Here is an 18,301-nt window from a genome sequence, read left to right on the forward strand (position 1 = left end):
ATTGATTACTCATGATACTAAACTTTCTTTCCATTCCAGAATTTGATACAGGAATTCAGACAAAATATTGAAAATGTTTTAGCACATTTAGAGCAACAGATTCTGGAGTGGGGAGACTCCATTTATTAAGAGATGTTCCCTCAAAAAAAATGAACAACAGGCCTACAGCACGCTCCATGAAGAGAACCTGGAGAGTTTGCTCGTTGTTCCATGGCGATTCTTGAGATGTAAATAACTCTATCACAGGAAGGTGGATTTTCACAGTGATCCAAACTCAAGTCACTCACAGTAGGCCATGGGGAATTTTCAAAAGGAAACCTCTTCTCCAGACACTTGAAGGCTCTTGTGTACATTTTCAGTGCTTCAGAGAGAAACATCTTCAAGAACTGGCAAACAGCTGTTCATCACAGCAAATATATTTCTTGTTCCAAGGAACTCATCAACACATTTTTTTTTCTCTCTCTCAAGGAAGTTCAGAACTAAATGGAATCATTTAAATTCTTGACTTAAGGAGACCAGCAACTTTGATATGCTGCCAAATTATCCTCACAGTATCAGAAAGAAAAAATTGACCTAAAGACTTGCGCTGTAAGAATTGTAAGTGGTGAAAGGGAGCTACTTAACCCTGGTTTTTGGTAGAGGGCAGTCTGGCAGTGGGCAGTGCTGACCTGCACAAAGGACAGGGGCAATAGGGCACTGGGCTGCATGCCATGGAGGCCCTGAACTGATGGGTGGCTGGGCTCCCTAGGTCCAGGCAAAACACTAGAGCATCACACAGTTTATTCGTGAGGTTGAGCCTGAGGGTACATCTGAACTCTCACATACAGCCACGTCATATCTTGATAAGGACTCTCAGTCATGAAATTCCAGACCTCCAAATGTTTCCTAAGCAGAAAACTCAAATAACAAGTGGTTCAGTTGAAATTAAGATACCTGGGAAGACTAAGTCTGACTTTGCCACTTTCTGCTTAAAACCCTTCTGGCTCTCCATAGTCTTTTTCACATATTGTCAAGTGCCTTAGAACACGCAAAGCTCTTTGTGATCCCACCCCTTTCTGCCATCACAGCTTCATTGCCAGTCTCTACCTCTACTTCTTTTCTACTTCTTTGCTATGCTGTAATATGCAGAAACATTTGTAGAACTTGACTACACTGTGTTGTTCTGTACCTCTGTTCCTTTATTCCAGAATACCTTCCTCCCCCTCTCTGAGCACTTTCTTACATACATTTTAAGATTCAGCTTGGATATTGCATCTTTTAGGAAGCCCCACTCCCACCAGGCTGAGTTAAGAGCCCCAGGTCCATGCTTCCTCTGCAGTGTTCGCCCTGTCACCATGTTCAATTTAAGAACACAAAATGATCTATTTTTGTGTCTGGTTACCCACTGGAATGCAAGTTCTTTGAAAGTATTCTTTTTCTTGGTATCCTTCATACCAGTGTGGTATGTGGCATGCAGTAGATCTTGTAGCGTGAGCTTAACTAAACCAAAATGAGATCATTTTATGATATCCTGAGAGCTCTGACCTCAGGAAGGCTGCAGAGCAGTCACTCCCATGCAGGTTGAATAAGCGCAAACAGTTTTACATCCAGGTCACATCTCAGCCAGTACAAATGATCTCAGTCACTTTAAGGCTTTCAGCTTAGCCATACCCTAGAACAGAGGTTGGAAAACTTTTCAAAGGAACTTGCTAAAAAACGGATTCCTTTCACATAAAAACCTGGAGGAGCGAGGAAGGCAGGCGATGAGGATTGTTTTCACTTACAAGCCATGGGCAAAAGAGATTCTGAGATAGAGTATGGCCACAGATTTTGGAAGTAGAAACACCAGAGGCCCTCTGTGAGTTTCCAACCTTGGCTGCTCACTCCAACTGATGATTTATTTGTAGCTATAGAGGTTCTAAATGATGCTGTGGCTGGGACATGAAAGAGGCAACCAGTCCAAAAGCTGTTTGTATGTGTTTTTATCAGCACACACAATTACTATTCCCAAGCTCTAGAGAACCACAAAAAAGCATAAGCTATGTGTATAAGTTAGAGACATCAGGGTTGGACAACTCAGAGGGGCCTGGAAACCATCCTGTCAAGGTAGAGGGGAGGGTAAGCTACTGAACTACTAGAGAAAGCTACTTAATCTCTGGTAGACCCTGGGTCTGCTCCCTCTCCACCATATCTGAGCCTCAGTTTCATTTAGTCTAAAAGGTAACAAATCAGTGTGATAGGTAGAAAATTTAAATGTTATGAGCACTCCTCAAATTCTTTCTCCTTCAGGGCACACCAAATGCTGAACAGCTGGCTCAGCTTCTGCAATTTTGTGGTATTAAACGATATAATGGGTTCACAAGGAAAGAATCCAGTGGAACCTGGCTCAGCTCAATTGATTTACATGGAACCAGCTGACTGTCGAGAGAAGAGGATGAAAGAGATCATGGCCAGAATGGGCTAGCAGAGTTTGGAGAGGAAAAAAAGTAGATTTTGAGTATAACCAGTATTTATAGGAGATTTTGAGAGAGAGATAAAAAGAAGCTTTTAAAGTTTTTAAATTTTTATTATGAATATAATCCCCTTTGGGATTTTTGAGAGACTTTAGAATGTGCAATACAGGGCCATAGGTTAAACTGGTTATAACAATATTTAAAAGTCTCCCTTCTGAGTAAGGCCTTTATCTTGTTAGCTAGCACATAGGATTTTTTCTTTTGCAGTTTTTTTGAGGAGGTGTCTCTATACTTGGCATGAAAACCAGGGGAGGAAAATACAAGATGCCCTCCTGTGTACAGTGAAGTGGGGTTTTGGAAGATGTGCTCCAGAGAACGGCCTCTGGGCCCCCACAATCTCTCCATGTTGCACAGACTTTCTCTGACTCCTGTGATCTGGCCCTGGCTGTCCTGGAATACTACCCTCTACTCCTACAGAATTTTAAATTGTTCCACAGTATATTTATGTACATTGTTATCTGAGCCTCTGAGTAAAGCAAAACAGGCATGTTGTTCTCTGTTTTACAGATGGAATAGTCAAGACCATAAAGAGGAGAATGACTTCTCAAGGTGATTTAGAAAACAGCAACAAACAGCAGTGGAATTGGAGCTAGCATCCAGATCTCCTGAATCCTTGTTCATTATTCCCCATGACACTCAGTTCTTGCTTTGTAAACAGCTACGGAGATTGTAGAAGCTCATATGAAAAGGGGGTGTAGATTAAAGAAGTGTGGAACCTTGAGTGTCAATTGATACAGTGCAAGCCATGTGGCTGCCTGCGTACTAACATGCAATGGTAAGAAGGGCCTGCAGACCCACTGGCAGGGGGCAGGTTCAGAGTCACACCCAAGAGAGATCTATAGACGATGGCAATGGGCCAGATCTAACAAGATGAAATGAGAAGGGATAAATGCAAAATCTCACATTTTCATCTGAAAGATAATTGCACAAGGAGAAGATGGGGAGATATTGCTTAGGATACTCTTATCCTTTTATTCAAGTTATTTTAAAAAGTATTTGTTGGGCACTAATCATGTCTATACAATGGTTTGGCACTGAGCTTACAGCAGTGAATAAGATTAAGACAAATAAGGCCCCCTACCCTTATGGAGCTCAAACTCCAGTGAGGGAGACAGCCAATACACAAATACTCAAATGATTTCATAAAAGAATCAGTGTTGAAAATAACTCAGGATCATGGACATTGACTGTTAAGAGGAGGAAAATATTAGAAGGGTGATCAGAGAAGGCCTCTCAAAGGATGGGACATTTTCAAACTGTTACTTGAAGGATAAGAAGAAACTGAGATTGGGAGGACCATCGGGCAGAGTTCTAAGGAAAGGGAGAACAAGTGAACAGTGCTTGAGGTAGGCATGATTTCAGAATTTTTGAGGAACAGAAGGGAAGCCATCATGGTTCAAAATTAGTGAACAAGGAAGGACGTGGGAGCTGACGTTGAAGAGGCTGCAGGGGCCCCCAACATCACCTAGATCATTTAGGCTGAGAAGGCCATTATAAAGATGCCAGACTGCTAGGCATCCTCCCCAAATCTCTTCTCTTTTTCATCCTTAGAAAAAGGCTCTTATCTGGATAGCTAACCAGAGACTAAATTTCCCAGCCTTCCTTACTGTGAGTTGTGGCCATGTGACTAGAGTTATTGCCAAAGGAATGTGAACAGAAGAGATATGTGCAACACCCACCTTACTTGACTGAAGGGAAATTACTTGCCTTTAACTTCCTTCCCTTGAGTGACCAACCATGCAAATAAGGACAATGTACTAGCCTTAGGCATGGTGGAGCAACAAGATGGGAGGAACCTGGCTCCCAAATGACCTCATGGAGAACTGGCCTGCCTGGCTGGACTAAGTGAAAGAGAAATACACTTCTCTCTTATTTAAGCCACTGTATTTTGAGGTCTTTATTAGAGTGATATAGTCTTTACTGTAATTAAATCAATGAGAAACGTGGACTTTTTTCTAAGTTGGAAGCCATTAGAAAGTTTCAAACAGATGAATGATGTGGCCTATGTTTGAAAAAGATCATTCTGACTTCTGTATGGAGAACAGATTATGGGAAGATGAGAGTGGAAGAAGTGAGAACTGTTGGAGGGCGAATGCAGATTTTGTGTGGGGGACAATGTAGTAGGACGATGGCAGTGGAAAAGGATATACAGGATAGATTATGAATGTATTTTGGAGGTAGAGAAAATAGGCTTGTTGATTTATTCAATTTTGGAGACAGTGAAAGAAAAGGAAAAAAATATGATTCCTAGGTTTCTGACTTGAATAACTAATGAAACAGCAGTGGAATTTCTTGAGGTGGACTAAACTGAAGTGCAGGGTAGGATAGGATGCTTTGACTGCAAAACAAACAAACAAAACTCAGAAAACTTGACATAAACTGGCAAAAACAATAAGGACATTTATTAGCATACAAAATGTAGAACAGGCTACAATAATTGGTTGTCCCAAAAGTTTAAATATGTTACCAATATCTTTTTAACTCTACTCTTTGCCATTCAAGTTTAAGCTTCATTCTAAAGCTGGTTCCTCTTGTGGTCGGTGACTGAGACAATGTGTTTCCTCACTCACCTCCAACAAGGAAGACAGAAGTCATTTCTCTAATTATATAATACAAGTCTTTGTAGCCTGAACTTTCTGACTTAGCTTGTCATGTTCTGATTGGCTTAGATGAATAAGGAACAGGCTTGGAGTTACTGCCCTCTGACTGGCTTAGATGAATAAGGAACAGGCTTGGAGTTACTGCCCTCTGATTGGCTTAGATGAATAAGGAATAGGCTTGGAGTTACTGCCCTCTGACTGGCTTAGATGAATAAGGAATAGGCTTGGAGTTACTGCCCTCTGATTGGCTTAGATGAATAAGGAATAAGCCTGGGGTTACTGCTCTCTGAGTCATAGCTGTTGCATAGAGGGCGGTATATGATACCCAGGCAAATTCAGGTTCTGTTGGGAAGGACAGGAAGAAGGATTGATTCAGAGTCTATGTTATGCACTTTAGCTTTTTGTTTCTTCTTCCTAATCTGTAAAGTGGAGAGAGAGATATGTGCAGCCTTGGCAGACAGAGGAGGTCCAGGATCTCACAGAAAAAGAGAGAGATTTTTGCATCTGTCAAAAGAAAGAAACTGGCTGGGCCTGGTGGCTCATGCCTGTAATCCCAGCACTTTGGGAGGCCAAGGCGAGTGGATCACCTGAGGTCGGGAGTTTGAGACCGGCCTGACCAACATGGAGAAATCTTATATCTACTAAAAATGAAAAATTAGCCGGGCATGCTGGTGCATGCCTCTAATCCCCGCTACTCGGGAGGCTGAGGCGGGAGAATCGCCTGAACCTGGGAGGGCTGAGATCATGCCACTGCACTCCAGCTAAAATCTCTCTGGCACCAAGGGGGAAGGTCACTCCTAATATCAAAGGGACCCATACGACAAAACTGCTGCATGGATGAGGTAATGTGAATGTCAGTGGTTGCATTTTATTAACACAGATATCTGTCTGCAACCAATGAGCCTAAGTAGCCCTGTGGGGGAACTAGGGAAGAAGGCAGCAAAATAAAACCCTGCTGGCCCTGGTTTTTGTGTTTTAGAAATCCAGTCTTTTGGCCTGTGAGAGAATGATCACAGAGGATTCTAAAACTGTCTCCCTTTTATAAGTCACGTCTATAACATTTGAGAAATCAGGCCTTGAATATAAAAAAACAAATTGGGACAGTGCCATTGAGGGCAAAAGGAGCCTTAGTTCAGGATGAGGGAGGGAAGAGGAGAGGACCAGCAAGAATAATGTCTTGGTGTCAAAGCCTCACCTGCTCTCCAGGCAGACAGTTTCTCTGGTTGGGGGGCTTTCTTGCTTGTCATTCTATGAATAAGAAACTTGTTCAAAAGCCGTTCATAGTTGGCCATGGAGAGGAACTATAGGAGAAATTCTTAGTTAATGTTTGTAATAACCCTGAGGCACCTAGTGATTGTAAGGTTGATGGGCATTCGGCCATCTGTTTTCCCCCAAGAGGAAGGGAGCAGAGTTTATTTTCAATCATTAGTGTTGCTGCCAAGAACCTGAAAAACTCGGGGAATGTGGAGCATTTGAGGCATTGCTCAATTAGTTTGCGTTAGATACACAGAGTATGAGCCCCTTGTAGCCCCAGACTGTACTTCCAGGCCACCAACTCTGATTGCTAAAAATGGAAGGTGACCAAAGAGACCAGGCAAAGCTACAAAGCTATTGGGGCTTTGCTTCTGCTTTTGAGTGTGCTTTTGGTGTGCTCCACCTGTCATCTTGTATTCCTTCAGGAAGAGCTTGGTCTAGGGATTTTAAACATCAGAGTAAATTGTTACAAAAGTAGAATGAAGAAGGTGGGGAAATCCAAAGCAAGCAATTTTTCATTTAACCTTAGAAATAAACTGGAGTTTTAACATAAAAGTAACAGTAACTTAGAACTACCCATACCACCCCATAAAACAAAAGGTCTGCACTTTCATCTATTTTTTCTACTTCTGTTGGTGGCCTCATCAACTGCAGTTAATTAATACAAGTCCTAGGAATCATCACAGACTTCTCTTACTTTCTCACCCCAGTACAGGAGTCAAATGTCTAGGTCCCAGAGTCAGACCTCCTGAATTCAAATCCCATCTTTGCCACTTTCCAGGTCTGTGAATTAAGCAAGTTATGTAACCTTTCTGAGCTGTGGTTTACCCATCTTTGAATATGGATAACAACCCTATCTGCTTCATAGAAAGAAATAAATATTAGAGAATATTATAATTATCCAAGCAATTACTGAGTCCTGTTGATTTTACCTTTTCAGTATCTGTTGTATTTGTTATCTATGGCAATCTCAAAGTGTGTGCAATGAGATGAAAGGTTTTATTTGTGGGGGTAGGATGCTTGTGAGGAAAGAAATCAGAGAGCAAAAGAATAGTGGGAAATGGAAAAGGGACAGACATAAACAACTCAGGGTTTTTGAAGAGCGTGATGGGTGAGGCAGCCCTGTGGAGGAGGGCATGAAAGATGGCAACAGAGAGAAGGAGGCTGCCATGGGGGGGCATGAAAGGGTAGCAATAGAGAGAAGGAGCCTGCTGTGGAGGGCATGAAAGGATAGGAATAGAGAGAAGGAGCCTGCTGTGGAGGGCATGAAAGGACAGCAATAGAGAGAAAAGGCTGCCATGGGGGGCATGAAAGGGTAGCAATAGAGAGAAGAGAGGCTGGGAGGCTGACCTCAGTGTGGAACTTTGGAGAGAGATATATACTGACATTCGAATGACCTGGGTGTCTTGTTGAAAATACAAATTAGGATTCAGCACAATTTAGGTGGGGCCTGAGATTCCACATTTCTAACAGCCTCCCAGATGATGTCAATTGTGCTGGATTTTAAATGACTCAAAGTATCAAGGGAGTAGAGCCAATCCTTGCATTGTCCTTTGACCTATGTAGCCATCTTTGGAACTCTTACAGATCTGTTTGCGTTCTGCTCTCATGGAGCTTGTCCCAAAATAATTCTTCATCTTCCCCTAGCCCTCTTGTGGATATTCACATAAGTACCAGAGCAAGGACAAGAAGGGTTGTATGGAAAAAAGCTAATATATACACATTTTGAAATGATTTTAAAAGCAGATCTGAATGCTTGAATGTTTGGTATCAACTTAGCCATAAAACATGAAGAAATATTTGATTTTCTGAAATCCAGTTTTTTCCATGAACAAGTTCTTGAGAGGAAAGCAAAAAGGCCCCTAGCTCATCTTGAATCTGCTAACTCCTGTCAGCTTGTAAAGTGAAATAGGTTAGCTCCTCAATTACAACTTACACAATCACATAACCAAAGAATTTGGTTAGCACGTGTATGTTTAAATTCCCCCAGACTGTAAACTCCTTGAGGATAGCAATCATGTCTTTTTCTTTTTCTTTTCTTTTCTTTCTTTCTTTTTTTTTTTTTTTTGAGACGGAGTCTCGTTCTGTCACCCAGGCTGGAGTGCAGTGGCATGATCTCAGCTCACTGCAACCTCCGCCTCCCAGGTTCAAGCAAGTCTCCTTTCTCAGCCTCCCAAGTAGCTGGGACTACAGGTGCCCACCACCATGCCCGGCCAATTTTTGTATTTTTAGTAGAGACGGAGTTTCACCATATTGGTCAGGCTGGTCTCGAACTCCTATACCTCAGGTGATCTGCCTGCCTTGGCCTCCCAAAGTGCTGGGATTACAGGCGTGAGCCATTGCACCTGGCCAATCGTGTCTTTTTCATCTTTTTATTATTATCATAATTATTGGTTTTTTGAGACAGGGTCTTGCACTGTCACCCAGGCTGAAATGCAGTAGGGCAATCATGGCTCACTGCAGACTTTACCTCCCAGGCTCAAGGGATTCTCCCACCTCAGCCTCCGAAGTTGTTGGGACTACAGGTATATGCCACCATGTCTGGCTAATTTTCTTTTTTATTTTAAGATGGGATCTTCCTATGTTGTGCAGGCTGGTCTTTGAGCTCCTGGCTTTAAGCAGTCTACTGCCTTGGCCTCCCAAAGTGCTGAGATTATAGGTGTCAGCTACTGCATCTGGCCTCCTTTTTGTCTTTGTATCCTTAACACTAAGTACATACTAGGGACCCAAACATTTGTTAGGAAAAAAAAAGAATGTCTTTGGCATTAAGAAAAGTAAATGATCTCATCATGTCATATCATGTACAAGTGATAAGAGAAATAACATGCAAAGCTTCAGAGTGTGCCCTCCTTATTTGGAAGAGGTGGAAAGATTGTCAGATGAAAAACTGGTGAGAGCAGAAGACACATTACACGCCAGGTAGGGAGGGTGTGCTTTGAGCCACCTGGTTATCCAGCCATTCTGGACCTTTGGCTGGACACAGGCTGGAAGAGTTCTGGGAGCTACTTTGGGCCAGGGTGGGAAGACCACAAAGAGAAAAGAATAGCTTTGGGGTGGAGTTTTGGTAGAAAAGACAAAGACACAGAATGATGTGCAGAGTCGGAGGAAAGTGGATGTGGGGAGCAAGGGGCTTTAGAGAACCCTGAGGCAGAAATATTTCTATTTCAACATCCTGTATATGGAACACTTCTAAATCTTTGTCTCCAGCCTGGACTCTCTCCTGAATTCCACCTGCACTCGTTCCCAGATATCTCAACCCTGAAGACCATAGACTCCTCAAAGGCAACAGGCATAATATCAAATTCGTGCCCCAACTAGACTTCATTTCCTCTGGGTGTCTTATACTGTTTAATCTAGAAATTGTGGAGTCATTGTCAACTTGTTTTCTTTCATTGTGCAGTGCAACCCTGATGCTAGCTACCCAGAACGAGTTCAAATGTCAAAGGTTAAGGGCGCATTCCATCACAAGACTGCCCTTACCTCGGATGCCAGCTGCAAGCTCAAGGGTTCCTAGGTCACCTGCACTTTTGACCAACTGGTTACAAATTTTGGAGTTTCCCATGATGACTTCAGGTTTAATAATTTACTAGAACAACTTATGGAACTCAGGAAAACATTATGCTTCCAATTACAATTTTATTATCAAGGCACAGATCAAGGCTAGCCAAAAGAAAGATGCACAGGACAAAGCCTGGGGAGGTCCCAAATGTGAAGTTTCTCTGTCCTCAGAATGTGTCACTCTCCCAGGACATTGATGTATATTACCAATGAGGAGGCTCACCTGAGCACTGTTGTCTGGAGTTTTTATTGGGGTGTCATTAAATGGGCATGATTGATTGAACCATTGTCCATGTGATTGAACTCAATCTCCAAGTCCCCACTCCTCCCCTCCCTAAGGTTGGGAGGTCTGGTCGGTTTCACTTGGCTCAAAATTCCCAACTTTTACTCACATAGTTAATCTTACTGGCATGGCCAGCCCCCATCCTGAAATCATCTAGTGGCACACCATGAATCACCTCATTAGCATAAATTAGGGGTGGTCCAGGAAGCCCAGCATAAATAACAAAGACACTCCTGTCACTCAGGAAGTCCCAAAATTTAGAGGTTACCTCCCAGGAACCAGAGATAAACAGCAGCCAAATTATTTAATATACAACACACACCCACAGCCAACCCATTACCAAGCCACACCAACTTCCTTTCCTAAATGTCTTTTAAATACAGCTCCTCTGTTCCATCCCTACTGACACTGTGTAGGTCTATATTAGCTCTAATGTGGACTATAGCAATAGCCTCTTAACTGGTCACCTTACTGTTAGTTGTATTTTCCCACCAAGTCATCCTTTACTCTGCTATCAGAGTTGTTATTCTAAAGCCCCAATGTGATCATATTCTTGTCCTGCACAAAAACTCTCAATGGTTCCCAATTGCGTATAGCAGCAATGTGCAATAGAAACATAATGTAAGCTGCCTATGTAATTTCAAAGTTTTTGGGAGCCTAATTTTTTTAAAGTAAAAAAAGTAGGCTGGGCATGGTGGCCCATGCCTGTAATCTCAGCACTTTGGGAGGCCTAGGTGGGTGGACCACCTGAGGTCAGGAGTTCGAGACCAGCCTGGCCAACATAGTGAAACTCCATCTCTATTAAAAATAAAAAGTTAGCTGGGTGTGGTGACATGTGCCTGTAATCCCAGCTACTCAGGAGGCTGAGGCAGGAGAATCACTTCAACCCGGGAGGCAGAGGTTGCAGTGAGCCGAAATCGTGCCATTGCACTCCAGCCTGGGCAACAAGAGTGAGACTCCGTCTCAAAAAAAAAAAAAAGTAGATGAAGTTAATTTTAGTAATATAATTTATTTGATCCAAAATTTCTAAAATATCATTTCAACATGAGAGGGATATATATATATCTGTTTCCATTTTTAACTTTACATGAACAGAATTAAATAAAATTAAAATTCTTCCGCTTAGTTGTAGAAGCCACATTTTACCTACTTGAGAGCCACTGACTGTCTTGTTCAACGGAACAAGCCTACAGTACAAAGAAAACTTCCAGCTTGTGGCATCCGACTCCTTCACATGCTGACTCCTGTCCACCTGTATCCCATCTCCTGCCATCCCATCCCTCCTGCCAACAGCAGCAGCACCAGCACCTTCTCTGGCCACAACAAACCATCTGCTCTTCCTTCAAACAGACCATTCTATTTATCACTTCTACACCTTTGTCCATGCTGACTTATCTGCCTTAAAAGTTCTTTCTCTCAGTAATAGAGCCAGAAAAAGTGACATATATTGTTGAGCATTGATGGAGTTCAGGACGTGCTACTTTAAAATATAGCACCTTGGCATTTCAGAAAACAGCAGAAGCAGAAGCTACCCTCACCTTGCCATCACTCGTCTGCCCTGAAGCAGGAAATAAGACCCTCATTTGAGAGATAACCTTCCTTATCTCTGAAGATAAAGGAACATTCTTATCTCTGAAGACATAGGAACATTGAGAAGAATGGAGTATGCTTATCTATGAAGACATGGGAACACCCAGAAAAATGGAGTATGCTTATCTCTGAAGACATGAGAACACAGAGAAGAATCTGAACAAACAGGGCTTGCTAAGTTCCCTGCAGTTTATTGGCATTAGATTATACTCTTTTGTCCTCCCATTGTATTTCTCTGTGACTGTCCATGATTCATCAAACCTGAACATAATAATATACAAGTCTACCTGTTTCTTTGGGTCTTCATTTCCAAAGCCTCCCATGTTCATAAATATATTAAATAAATGTATATGCTTTTCTCTTGTAAATCTGTCTTTCATTATAGGGACCTCAGCCATAAACCTAAGATGGGAAAAAAAGATATTCTTTCATCCTCTACAGTGTTACGGCCTGATTTTGCCTCCTCAGTGAAGATATCTCAGGCACTCTAGACTGAGGTTCCTCTAAGCCTCTGCACTTCTGTGGTGCGTTAATACCTCTTTTGGAGTAAACTATATTTTCTGCATCAAAGGTTGCAACACATGATTTGACACCTCTACTGACAACTAGGCAGACTATTGAAAATAAAGGGAAAATGTTTTTTGCAATTATAGTACTTATCATATGATATTGAAATTGTGTTTGTACATGCCTGAGTGGCAAGCTTCTCAAGGTCACAGTTTCTCGCCTTTGTATCCCCAGTTCTAGTTCAATGCCTGGTGGCTGTTAGCTCCTTCCCCACTTATTAGATTAAACAGGACAAATCTCTCCCCATGCATACAGCAAATACTCCTGGCACAGGAAGTTTGTGAATCAACTGTGTACGCTGCTTCTTCTTTCCCTTAACCTTCACTGCATTTTGCTTTATTAAAACATTCCTAGAATGTTTGTTCCTATTCAAGGTATACATAATCAATGACGATAAAAACTGTTACCAATTGTACAGGGGTTTACATTCTGACTTAGACTAAGAAGACAAAATATAAAGGACAGAGGGAGAGGCATCTTACAATTAGAAGGAAGAACCTGGCCAGCAGGGAGTTTTTTTGTTGGAGTTGCTGAAAGCATACCTCGTGTATACCCAGGTACTGCTGGGTACAAGATTAAGTCGTTTCAGAAAGAAACCATAGTACAGCTACTTTGGAAGTCAGTTTGGCGGTTTCCTACAAGACTAAGCATACTCTTACCATATGATCTAGCAATCACATTCTTTGGCATTTACTCAAATGAGTTGAAAACGTGTCCACACAAAAATCTGCACACGAATGTTTATAGAAGCTTTATTGCCAAAATTTGGAAGTAACAAAAATGCCCTTCAGTAGGTAAATGGATAAATTGTGGGATATCCAGACGATGGAATACTACTCAATGCTAAAAACAAATTAGTTATCAAGTCATGAAAAGATGTGGAGGAAATTTAAGTGCATATTACTAAGTGAAAGAAGCCAATCTGAAAAGGGCTATATACTGTAGGTTTCCAACTATATCACATTCTGGAAAAGGCAAAACTATGGAGACAGGAAAAAAGATCAGTGGTTGCCAGGGGTTAGTGGGGAGGAAGGGGTGATAGGTGGAACACAGAGGATGTTTAAGGTAGTGAAAGTATTCTAAATGAAACTTTAATGGTGAATACATGTCATTATACATTTGTCAAAACTCATAGAACGTACATCAAGAGGGAAGCCTAATGTAAACTATGAGCTTTGGGTGATAATGATACAACAGTGTAGATTCACTGTAACAATGAACCACTCTGACAGGGGATGTTGATAGTGAGGGAGCTTATGTGTATGTAGGGGGAAGGGGATACATGTGAAATCTCTATACTTTCTGCTCAATTTTGCTGTGAACCCCAAATTGTTCTAGAGCTAAATTGTATTAAAAAAATCAATGCCATCGAATGAGGAAAATATCTGTTCATGAGCTTCTGTGATGCTTGAGGAAAAAGTAGTTTCCTACATTCTCCATGGCTCAGAAGCCTCCCTGAATCCCAAGCTGGGTGAGGTAGGTACTCCCTGCACCTGCCACCCCCCAATTCACACATTTGCTCATTCATCTTCTCTGCTAGACTGCGAGCCCCTTGAGGGCAAGACTATGTTTGGTTTTGGTGCTGCACCTTCATTGTCTGGTGCAAGGCCTGGCATCTATTAATGCACATGTGCTCAATCAGCGAATCAGGGTGTGGACAGCTAGCTGCTGACTCCAAGCATGCTGACTCCAGCCATACCTCTGGACACCTCATAGTACAGTTCTGTAGGAAATCAGTGGTGCCTGATGCTGCAAGTGGCATTTTCTCCAGGGAAGATGGGGCAATTTCTTCCTGTGCTATGTTGGGGTCTGCTTGAGAGCCCATCTGAAAAGGACAGTTTCTACTTCTGTAAACAGCATAAAAATGGAGACAGTAAAAACACCAGGATGGAGTTCTTGATGGAAAGAAATCTCTGTAGATGAGGAAAATAACAATCAGCCAAGGGGAAACCGATGGAGATTTGGGCAGATCTTGTTTCAGGCCCAACTGCTTCCCTTATCTACTGAGTGAAGGTGCACAAGTCACCAATCTCTGCAAGCCTGTTCTTGATGAATGGAATGAGAAAGCACTTGGGTTGGATGATCTCAATGCTCTCTTTTACTTTTGTGATTTAACAAAGCCCCACAGCAAATGAATTATTTTTAGCCTTGGTTGTCTACGTGAAGCAATTCAGCAGCTGTCTCTGGTATGCTTTCATTTATTACCTTGTTTAAAATAGTTATTATTTACAGTAATTTTTATTTCATTATGGTGCTGGGATTCTCAGTTGCTCCTCTCTAGATCTACTGCATGCTGTGCCCTGCAGACTGCCTCTTTTGTACTCCCTTGCCATTTCAGTTTGGCCAGTGGAAAGCACTGGAAGGAGATCAGTGGGCAGGGGGAGAGAGAGGCCAGGGTATTTCTTCTCCATTCCTTCCCTGCCGTACTAGTTTCCTGGGACTGTCATAACAAATTGCCACAAACTGGGTAGCTTAAAGTAACTGCAATTTATTCTCTCACACAGTTTTGGAGACCAGAAGTCCAAAATCAAGGTGCCAACAGGGCTGGCTCCCCTTGAAGGCTCTTAGAGACCATCCCTTGCACGCCTCTCCCCTAGCTTCTCATGGCTGCTGGCAATCCTTGGCATTCCATGGTTTGTAGACACATTACTCCAATCTCTGCCTTTATGTTCACATGACTTTTTACCTTGTATCTTTCTGTGTCTCAAATCTCCTCCTTTCTCTTATAAGGACACAAGTAGTTGGTGTCCACCCTAAATGCAGGAGGACCCGTTAAGCCCATCCTAAATCCAGGATGATCTCATCTCGAAATCCTTAAATACATTTGCAAAGACCCTATTTCCAAATAAAGTCAAATTTACAGGTACCAAGGGTAAGGACTTGGACGTATCTTTTGGGGGCCACAGTTTAACCCACTACATCTGCCCCGATATCATATCTCTGATAAAAGCAGAGACATCTAGAGGAGTGATATCTCTTCCATAATTCAATTCTCATGAGTAACACTCCTCTCTTTGTCCCTTTTGCCCTAGGAATAGTAGTAGTTTCCCTTTATTAGCTAGAATCTGAGTGTCACAGAGACCCTGTGATAAGAGATTAAATTGTTAAGCATGCTTCTAGTCAAAAATAACAGGCTGGGCGCAGTGGCTTATGCCTGTAATCCTAACAATTTGGGAGGCCAAGGCTGTGGATCACCTGAGCTCAGGAGTTTGAGACCAGCCTGACCAACATGGTGAAACCTCATCTCTACTAAAAATACAAAAATTAGCCAGGCATGGTGGTTCATGCCTATAATCCCAGCTACTCAGGAGCCTGAGGCAGGAGAATCACTTGAACCTGGGAGGCAGAGGTTGCAGTGAGCCCAGATCATGCCATTGCACTCCAGCCTGGGTGACAGAGCGAGACTCCATCTCAAAAATGATAATAATAATAATAATAGCATAAGAATAAATTTGTATTCCTGGAAAATAACTGACAAGAAGTGAAAGTGAGCCTGGACATAGAGTTCATAAAGATGAAGCTAGGCAGGAAGATAGAGTGAATTTTATATTTTTCTTGAAGAAGAATCATCTTACATTTGATTCACTTTTTCTGAGCATTTCTCAGAATTCATTTGTTAGAATTTACTGGGAAAATAAGAAGTAACAGTCATTGTGAGGTAAAAACTCTGAATTTAATGTCATATCAAAGAAATAGGTCTAATATATAAGAACTATCTAGGATTTTTAAAAAAGCTATTGATTTTATACTTTAATGTTGATATACTAAATTAGAATCCATAGATATGTTCTACATATCTTTACACCAAACTCTTAACACACAAGGGATTAATTTATGAATATTTGGAGTAAGACAGTCTTGGTTTGGTTCCCCAAAAGGCATACCCTGAAATAAGGATTTGAGGAAAGTAGTTTATTGGAGAGGGCTGGTCCTGGGAAAGTGAGACAGAGAAAGGAAGGACGTCAATAAAGAATACATTGTTAAGGCAGTTATCATTTCCCGCAACTGTAGCTCAATCCAGATGGGTGAATGTGAGAGGCTATATAGGAATGCCTCCTTCACCTGAGTTGAGAAGTGAGGAATCCGGACTAGTTATTCCTCAACTCCTTGCCCATCTTCAGTTGAGAACTGCTTCTGAGGGCATGACTCTCCAGAACTTCTGGCTTATCCTTTTTGCCGGGCTGAAGAAAAGTCCTCAGGCAGAACTTGTGGATATTCATGATGACAGCATTGGCTTATAGAGGTGAATGTGAGGGGGATATAAGTGGGACACTGGCAGCAGCTGCTCAAGAAATTAATGTCATTAAAGAAAAAGACAAAACCAAAAATACACACATCCTGGCAATGTGGCAAACTTTATTATATATCCCCAAATCTTCCTTCTGTCTCTGTTCTTGCCGTTGCTACATTGTGGGCAGAGTGTAATTCACCACCTCCGTGACTCGTGTTGTCCAATGGAAGGTTGAGAGACATGATAATAGCAGATATTTTAAATGACCTGCATGCAGGAGGTTTCCTGTGACCTCCTGTGCCTCAGTCATCTCTGTTTTTACTTAGAATTCCACTTTAGGGAATCAGTTCTACAAAAATACATGCATACAAAAATTAATTATGTAAAATTATGGTCATTGCAGAATTAATTGTAAAGGCCAAAAAAATAGAAATAACATTATAATATAAGAATGGGTAAATAAGTTACAGCATATTCTTTCTGTAGAATTTTATGCAGTATGTCCTTAAATGGAAAGATGTGAATAATATAAAAATTTGGAAAAGCAAATTTCAGAACTATATATAATCCCCATTTTTTAACAACAAAGATGATAATTATGCATATTCAAAGACACATATTTGCATCTTTCTTACATACAGTTAGAAAAAAACTGAATGTAAAATATATCTTTGGGCATTGCAGTTGAGGGAAGTAAAGGAAACCCCTGCTAACAGTTCTTTTAAATGTCATACATGAAACATGTATCAGAGGAAAAAAAGAAATTTTTATTTCAATAGGTTTTTGGGGAAATGATGGTGTTTGGTTACATGAATAAGTTCTTTAGTGGGGTTTTCTGAGATTTTGCTGCACCCATCACCCATCACACTGTACCCAATGTGTGATCTTTTATCCGTCACCCACCTCCCCCACTTCCCATTCCCAAGTCCCCAAAGTCCATTGTATCATTCTTGTGCCTTTGCATCCTCACAGCTTGGCTCCCTTTAAGATAAAAAATTTAATGAGCAAAGGATACAAAATGAAAGTAAAAGGTTTTTTCCTTGTCTTCATACCAGTCTCCATACCACAGATAACTAATTCTGTAATTTATTCTAAAAACTCTTTTAATGCATATGTTCACACCATATATGCATCTGTCAGTTCTTATAAAAATGTTACATGTGGTACTGCAACTTGTTCTTTTGACTCTTGAGGTCACAGAACTACCTCAGTCTTTTCACAGAGGCATCCTTATTCCAACATACAGGTTTACTGTTATGAGTTAACTTGCCCCCACTTATGAATACTGGGTGTTTCCAGTCTTTTGCTGTTGCAAAACAATGTAGCAATAAATATTCTTGTTCATATATTTTGCTAAACATTTGCAACTATATCTATTGTGTAAATTTCTGGCAGAGGGATTACCAGTGAAAGGAGATGTACATTTTAACTTCTGAAAGATATTGTCAAATTATCCTCCAGAAAGAACACACCAATGCACATTTCCACCAATGACTTGGGAAAGTGTTCATTTTCCCTTTAGGTTTGTAGCACTAGGTGTCATTAAACATCTATATTTGCCAAAGAGGTGAAAAAAATCTTATTTATTAATTGTTGTTTATTTGTATTTATTTAATTCTGAGAGATTAATTTGTCATTTGTTTTCTGACCAGTTGTATTCCTTTTTCTGCAAACATTAGTAACCTTTGACCATTTTCCTCTTGGGTTGGTCATCTTTTTCATACTG

Source organism: Hylobates moloch, unplaced genomic scaffold, assembly GCF_009828535.3.
Source record: "Hylobates moloch isolate HMO894 unplaced genomic scaffold, HMol_V3 SCAFFOLD_8, whole genome shotgun sequence".
In the NCBI taxonomy this organism is placed as follows: Eukaryota; Metazoa; Chordata; class Mammalia; order Primates; family Hylobatidae; genus Hylobates; species Hylobates moloch.